An 8,453-nucleotide genomic window follows, 5' to 3' on the forward strand; every position below is an offset into this window, starting at 1 on the left:
TGTGTATCACAGACTAAATGTGTGTATCACAGACTAAATGTGTATATCACAGACTAAATGAGTGTATCTAAATGTGCATATCACAGATTAAATGTGTGCATCACAGACTAAATGTGTGTATCACAAACTGAATGTGTGTATCACAAACTAAATGTGTGTATCACAGACAAAATATGTGTATCACAGACTAAATGTGTGGATCACAGACTAAATGTGTGTATCACATACTAAATGTGTATATCACTAACTAAATGAGTGTATCTAAATTTGTGTATCACAGACTAAATGTGTGTATCTAAATGTGTGTATCACATACTAAATGTGTGTATCACAGACTAAATGTGTGTATTATAGACACAATGTGTTTAGCACAGACTAAATGTGTGTATCACAGACTAAATTTGTATATCACACACAAACTGTGTGTATCACAGACTAAATCTGTGTATCACAAACTATATGTGTTTATCACAAGCTAAATGTCTGTATCACAGACTAAATGTGTGTATCACTGACGAAATGTGTGCATCTAAATGTGTCTATAACTGTCTAAATGAGTGTATCTAAATGTGCATATCACAGATTTAATGTGTGTATCACAGACTAAATGTGTGTATCTAAATGTGTGTATCACAGACTAAATGTGTGTATCACTGACGAAATGTGTGTATCACATATTAAATGTGTATATTACAGACTAAACGTGTGTATCTAAATTTCTGTATCTAAATGATGCATCATAGACTAAATCTGTGTATCACAAACTAAATGTGTATATCACAGACTAAATGTGTGTATCACATACTAAATGTGTGTATCACTGACGAAATGTGTGTATCTAAATGTGTCTATCACTGTCTAAATGAGTGTATCTAAATGTGCATATCACAGATTAAATGTGTGTATCACAGACTAAATGTGTGTATCACAGACTGAATGTGTGTATCACAAACTAAATGTGTGTATCACAGACAAAATATGTGTATCACAGACTAAATGTGTGTATCACAGACTAAATGTGTGTATCATAGACTAAATGTGTGTATCACATACTAAATGTGTGTATCACTGACGAAATGTGTGTATCACAGACTAAATGTGTGTATCACAGACTGAATGTGTGTATCACAAACTAAATGTGTGTATCACAGACAAAATATGTGTATCACAGACTAAATGTGTGTATCACAGACTAAATGTGCATATCACTAACTAAATGAGTGTATCTAAATGTGTGTATCACAAACTAAATGTGTGTATCTAAATGTGTGTATCACATACTAAATGTGTGTATCACAGACTAAATGTGTGTATTATAGACACAATGTGTTTAGCACAGACTAAATGTGTGTATCACAGACTAAATGTGTGTATCACTGACGAAATGTGTGTATCACAGACTAAATGTGTGTATCACAGACTAAATGTGTGTATCATAGACAAAATGTTTGTATCAGAGACTAAATGTGTGTATCACAGACAAAATGTGTGTATTATAGATACAATGTGTTTATCACAGACTAAATGTGTGTATCACTGACTAAATTTGTATATCACAGACAAACTGTGTGTATCACAGACTAAATGTGTGTATCACAGACTAAATCTATGTATCACAGACTAAATGTGTGTATCATAGACTAATATTGTATATCACAGTCAAACTGTGTGTATCACAGACTAAATGTGTGTATCACAAACTATATGTGTTTATCACAAAATAAATGGGTATATCACAGACTAAATACGTGTATCACAGACTAAATGTGTGTATCACTGACTAAATGTGTGGATCACAGACTAAATGTGTGTATCACTGACTAAATGTGTGTACTACAGACTAAATGTGTGTATCACTACGAAATGTGTGTATCTAAATGTGTATATCACTGTCTAAATGTGTGTATCTAAATGTGTATATCACAGAATAAATGTGTGCATCACAAACTAAATGTGTGTATCACAGACTAAATGTGTGTATCACAGACTAAATGTGTGTATCACAAACTAAATGTGTATATCACAGACTAAATGTGTGTATCACATACTAAATGTGTGTATCTAAATTTGTATATCATAGACTAAATGTATGTATCTAAATGTGTGTATCACATACTTAATGTGTGTATCACAAACTCAATGTGAGTATCACTGACGAAATGTGTGTATCACAAACTAAATGTGTGTATCACAGACTAAATGTGTGTATTACAGACTAAATGTGCATATCACAGACTAAATGTGTGTATCATTGACTAAATGTGTATATCACAGACTAAATGTGTGTATCACAGACTAAATGTGTGTATCACAGACTAAATGTGTGTATCACTAACTAAATGTGTGTATCACAGTCTAAATGTGTGTATCACAGACTAATTGTGTGTATCACAGACTAAATGTGTGTATCTTAGACTAAATGTGTGGATCACAGACTAAATGTGTGTATCACATACTAAATTGTATATCACTAACTAAATATGTGTATTTAAAGGACTAAGACCATGTTTAGCTATATCGGCCCTGTGGTGTGTTAAAAAATAAAGCAGAATGAATTGAAATAAAATTGTGATCATTTGATAATATAATCTTTATACCATCGCGACGTGCCAAGATTTCCCCGCCAAAACGTCAGCTTGTGGAATTCTATACAAGACAAAACCGGTATCGGTCTGGTTTTCTGCAGAAATCTCCACTTTTTTCAAATTTAGTTATATAATTCATATAAAACACGACCTTCGATCCAGAAACTGACTGTAGTCTATCAAAATCTATCAATACAAATAAATTTTGCACGAACGATTTTTTGGATCGAAAGGTGTGCTGTTGATGAATATCAACTTTGAATTAAATCGAGAGCAATCCGGAATTATTTATTTTTGTGAGAGTTGTGGGTATTTTATTAATTATGTTGCTTTGAAAAATTAAAACAATATACTTATGTGGAGTCTACATCATTTCCATGCAGAATACACCCCTAAGCTATGTGGTGTTTTTATCACATTCTAAAAGCTATAGAATTTTAATGCGTAAACAAACGAATCTGCTGTCCGAGAAATCGGACCTTCAATGTTATAGAAAGTTTTTATTTAGACGACACCAACAGAATTACTAAGATCAAAATGAAAAGAATTTATAAAACATGCATTGATATAACTAAAACTATTGCCGACATATCGAAAGTATAACGTTAACTAGGGCAAGTAAATGTATGAAGGATTTTTCAACGTGTGACGTCATAGACTTCGTGGCTTAGTGGTAGAGAGCCCGTCCTTCAATCGGGAGATCCGGGTTCAATTCCTACCCGTGTCACTATTTTTTTTTTTTTAAATCATAATGTTACCTACATTTTTCTTGGCGTTATTGAAAAATTTCTTTCTTTCAAGACACTGAAGATGAAATTATACCTGAATACAAATAAAAATCAATAGGCCTATGCAATCACAGAACACCAAGAAAATATGCAAGGATTACAGATTACATTTTTTAAAATTCATTGAAAAAAAACCCCCAAAATACTTTATTTTCGGACTTGATTTTATTTCAAAGTATGAACCAGCAAAAGATAATGGAAAGGAAAGTTTTTCTAATGCATCTAATGTACAGAAGAAAAGTCAGAAAAAATGTGAATCCATTAGCTATTCGTCATTTCCTGCAGAGTAAGAACTTTCTTGTTGAAACCACCACATGATATATTGTGTAGCAAGTGTAGACATGTGTGTCAGTAAATTCACATCCAACAAAATTGTCACAATCAATCTCGGCCACTTCCTGAGACAAAGTCTCTACAGACAATTTCAATACCTCTCGACAGAACCAGGCCTGGGGTAATGGTAATTAAATGGCAGCCAGTTTCAATGTAATGGGGGTGTAATGGACCATTTTTGCATTACAAGTAATGGTAATGTAATGCATATTGTACTGCACATTATTTTCCATTACATTTACACTACTTCAAATATTTGATGATATTTTGAAGATTTAGAATAATTCATTATATTAGTGATTGACTGAAGCATTTGAAACATTGATGACAATCAAATGCAATGAATAACTTAATAGATATGTTTCCTAACATTGCTGAATATTTTGTGTACTTATGTTAATGTATAATTAAAAATCATAATACAGAAATAATTTTTCTGCCATTTCTTTAATATCTGACAGTATGTTATGTAAATGTGTAATGTAAATTCACTCTCAAGTAATGTAATACATTATATTTCAAAATAGGAGTAATGGTAATGTGAAATTTTCTAGGTAATGTAAGGTGTTACATTGCTATGTAATTGACCTCAAGCCTAGATAGAACACCTTCTCATGCATATATGCAAGTGCCTTGGACCCCAACTTGTCATTTCCTCTTTTGCAAGATTTTCAGCATTTCTTCATAGAGATCATAATTCCAACTGCAAGGTGTCCAAGATGATGAATTCAGACCTGACCAGTGTTTTTGACAATTTGTTAACTTTTGACTCTGCACTTTTCATCAGGACAACCATTCTTGAACTCATTCAAAAAGTACATTATGACATTCATAATTCAACATACAGATTTTCATTTGAATCATCAAATATGAATTCTTCCAATTAATAAACTCCCCCCCCCCCCCCAAAAAAAACACTTTAAAAACCTCCACAGGTATATTTCAAATGACATAGAACCATGGTATCAGGATGTCTCTGGAAGTGCCATGGGTTAATAAGGTTTAAACTTCAGAGTCGACATGTTTCTTCCAAGAAATATAGTCTTGTTTGGATCCAGTTTTTCCAGTTTTGATATAACTGCCTGATACTGTACAATGTAGGTGTCAATCTGGTCCCCCTATTGTGGGAATCTGTTTCCACATAACTGCTGTATAATCTGGTACCTTGCTATTAGCAGGCACAACAAGGAAGCTATTCCTGCAGTGATGTCCAACACTTATATGCATGTGTCACTGATGCCACTATCATTGATGAATCTGATGGCAGTGATGATAGCATTATTGAGGAGTAGGAATATGGATTCTTGTCAATCTGATTCATGTCACCCTTGCCATCAATTTTTGCTGGACATATTATATCATCCTGAAATTCAAATTACTCCAGTATTATATCATTATCAAAACTATATCATAAATGAAAGGTGAAGATAACAAACAGTGATCAATCTCATAACTCCTACAAGCAATACAAAATGGAGAGTTGGGCAAACACGGACACCTGTATTATAATATTCATATAAAAGTTGTACTTTCATGCCCTCATGTATTTTCATTGATATAGAATTCAGAAAAATTACATTTATGTATTCGGTGGGAGATTGACATGTCTCCAACTAAACAATAGAGGACAGTTTAGCTACATGTACATTTCTGCATAAATAATTATATACACAAACATTTCATTTGAATTTGATTCCCCATCTAATAATTTTTGTTGTAGCTAATGTTGATATATTATCTTACTTCACAATTATCAGCAAATTCACAAAATATTTTTATCTTTCATACTCTTTCTTGTGGTAGATGTATGGAAAAATTTAATATTCAATAATATAAAGGAGATAAGCTAACAAAAAATTATATGCTTAAATCATGGTAGTACCTATGAAATTCAACATTCTCTGAGTGATTCTATATCTAATCCCAATGCAGGCATGTAAGTTGTAAGTGTAATTGTTGAAATTAAGTTTGACATGTTTACAATTTATCTTGAAATAAGGCATATTTAAGTTAGAAAACCAAACTGTTCTTATGATTTTCCTGGCTTAATGGTGCTTTTAATTAGTATTTAAAAATTATTGAATGTAAAAATCATTTTGACTTTTCTAATCCATGTTTCCGCGTAAGGCCAAAAAAAAAAATAAAAAAAAATAAAAATATATATATATATATATATATATATATATATATATATGTTAATTGGTTTCCACTTTCCCAACCTACCCTAATTAAACATTTCTGTTGACCCTAACACATTTTTTTCTATATTCTCACAGATTTTGCAAATGTCATCACTACAACAAGAATATATTTATTGACTTATGAAGTTATTTATTATGCACTAATACCAGACAGATTCCAAAACACAGAAACAGTTTTTGTTTACAGTAAATTGAAGAAATGTATCGATTCATCATATAACTTTTATTTGATTACTAAATAATCACTAAGTTAAGTTTAAACATAGTAGAATACTAGAATACCAAATCATTCGAAAATTATTGAACCTATAACCCCCCACAGGCCTACATGTAACCCCAGTGACCTATACCATTATGGAAATATACATCTATATACAATTATATGTCTCTTTAACCTATACAAATACTTTTTAGACCATACAATGATACATGGAAAGTTCAAAGTGTAAAGTGAGTCAAACATCATGTAAGAAAATTCAGATAGACCCGAGAAGGTCATGCACTCGGAATTGAAAATGGCATGATCGTGAAACAGCTGATTTTTCTGATCAGCTGATATACATACAATTTTAAATCTTAACAATATATAATTATAATAGATAAACAATTAATCTATGTTGACAACAGTTAACAGATTTGTTGTGGGATTTCCAACAGCCCAATGCGTGAATATGAGTTTATGTCAACACACCACAGGCGCACCATACTATTCGTTCCATGCGACTTGTTTATTATTTTTAAGAGCAATTGGTACACCTATTTGGTTATACAGTTTAACGAGTAGAGGTGAAGTATATTCATATTTCTAAAACTTACGTTGAAATGCGATGAGTACATCCTCTGCAACTTCCACGAACAGCGCAAACAGGCTAACGGCGCGGCGTGTGAAAATGGCCGAATGAAGGATTGAAAAATATGGTTTGCCATTCGGGCTATAAGTAAAATAACCTTATTGCGTATTGGGAAAGAAAATTTCTTTTTCAAGATCTTATTATATATTAAACCACTCATTGCATAATTATGTTTTACAATACGTTACCACTTCTAATAATATATAGCGACGTTGTATGACGCAATCTTAAAAAGTAGAGCAAATTATAGGATTTATACTAGTAATGTAAACCTAAAAATAGTGTTCTTTCACCAACTCTACATATAAAAACCAGTACATTATAGGAAAAGAACATGTTAGAGAATATTTCTAACAAAAAATTATTCACTTTGGACGTTAGGCCGAATTTTGATAAACATGGTCTTAGTCCTTTGTATATCACAGACTAAATGTGTGTATCCAAATGTGTGTATCACAGACTAAATGTGTGTATCACAGAGTATATGTTTATGACAGACTAAATGTGTGTATCACAGACTAAATTTGTATATCACAGACAAACTGTTTGTATCACAGACTAAATGTATGTATCACAAACTATATGTGTTTATCACAAACTAAATGTGTATATCACTAACTAAATGTGTGTATCATAGTCTAAATCTGTGTATCACAGACTAAATCTGTGTATCACAGACTTAATGTGTGTATCATAGACTAAATGTGTGTATCACGGACTAAATGTGCATATAACAGACTTAATGTGTGTATCACAGACTAAATATGTATATCAGAGACTAAATGTATGTATCACTAACTAAATGTGTATATATAAATTTGTGTATCACAGACTAAATGTGTGTATGTAAATGTGTGTATCATATACTAAATGTGGGTATCACAAACTATTTGTGTTAATCACAAACTAAATGCGTATATCACAGACTAAATGTGTGTATCACAGACTAAATGTGTGGATCACAGACTAAATGTGTGTATCACATACTAAATGTGTATATCACTACCTAAATATGTGTATCTAAATTTGTATATCACAGACTAAATGTGTGTATCCAAATGTGTGTATCAAAGAGTAAATGTGTGTATCACAGAGTAAATGTGTGTATCACAGAGTAAATGTGTGTATCATAGACACAATGTGTTTATGACAGACTCAATATGTGTATCAGAGACTAAATTTGTATATCACAAACAAACTGTGTGTATAACAGACTAAATGTGTGTATCATAAACTATATGTGTTTATCACAAACTAAATGTGTATATCACAGACTAAATGCGTGTATCAAAGACTAAATGTGTGTATCACAGACTAAATGTGTGTATCACTGGTGAAATGCGTGTATCTAAATTTGTATATCACTGTTTAATTGTGTGTATCACAGACTAAATGTATGTATCACAGACTAAATGTGTGTATTACAGACTAAATGTGAATAGCACAGACTAAATGTGTGTATCACAGACTAAATGTGTGTATCACAGACTAAATGTGTGTATCATAGACTAAATGTGTGTATTACAGACTAAATGTGTGTATCACAGACTAAATGTGTGTATCACAGACTAATTGTGTGTATCATAGATTACATGTGTGTATTTGAATGTTTTTATCACAGACTAATTTTGAGTATCACAGACTAAACGTGTATATCACAGTCTAAATGTGTGCATCTAAATATGCATATCACAG

General features: G+C 31.8%; 1 long non-coding RNA gene across 1 annotated transcript; it reads right to left on the minus strand.

Annotated features, from left to right (window-relative positions):
• Positions 1–3,519: 3,519 nt before the first annotated feature.
• On the minus strand, positions 3,520–7,166 carry LOC125654896 (uncharacterized). The gene is made up of 2 exons (XR_008799203.1): positions 6,724–7,166; positions 3,520–5,069 (listed from the first exon to the last, which is right to left on the minus strand). It is a non-coding gene; the product is annotated as an uncharacterized LOC125654896 (long non-coding RNA).
• Positions 7,167–8,453: the final 1,287 nt, after the last annotated feature.

This window comes from Ostrea edulis, chromosome 10 (genome assembly GCF_947568905.1).
Source record: "Ostrea edulis chromosome 10, xbOstEdul1.1, whole genome shotgun sequence".
NCBI lineage: Eukaryota > Metazoa > Mollusca > Bivalvia > Ostreida > Ostreidae > Ostrea > Ostrea edulis.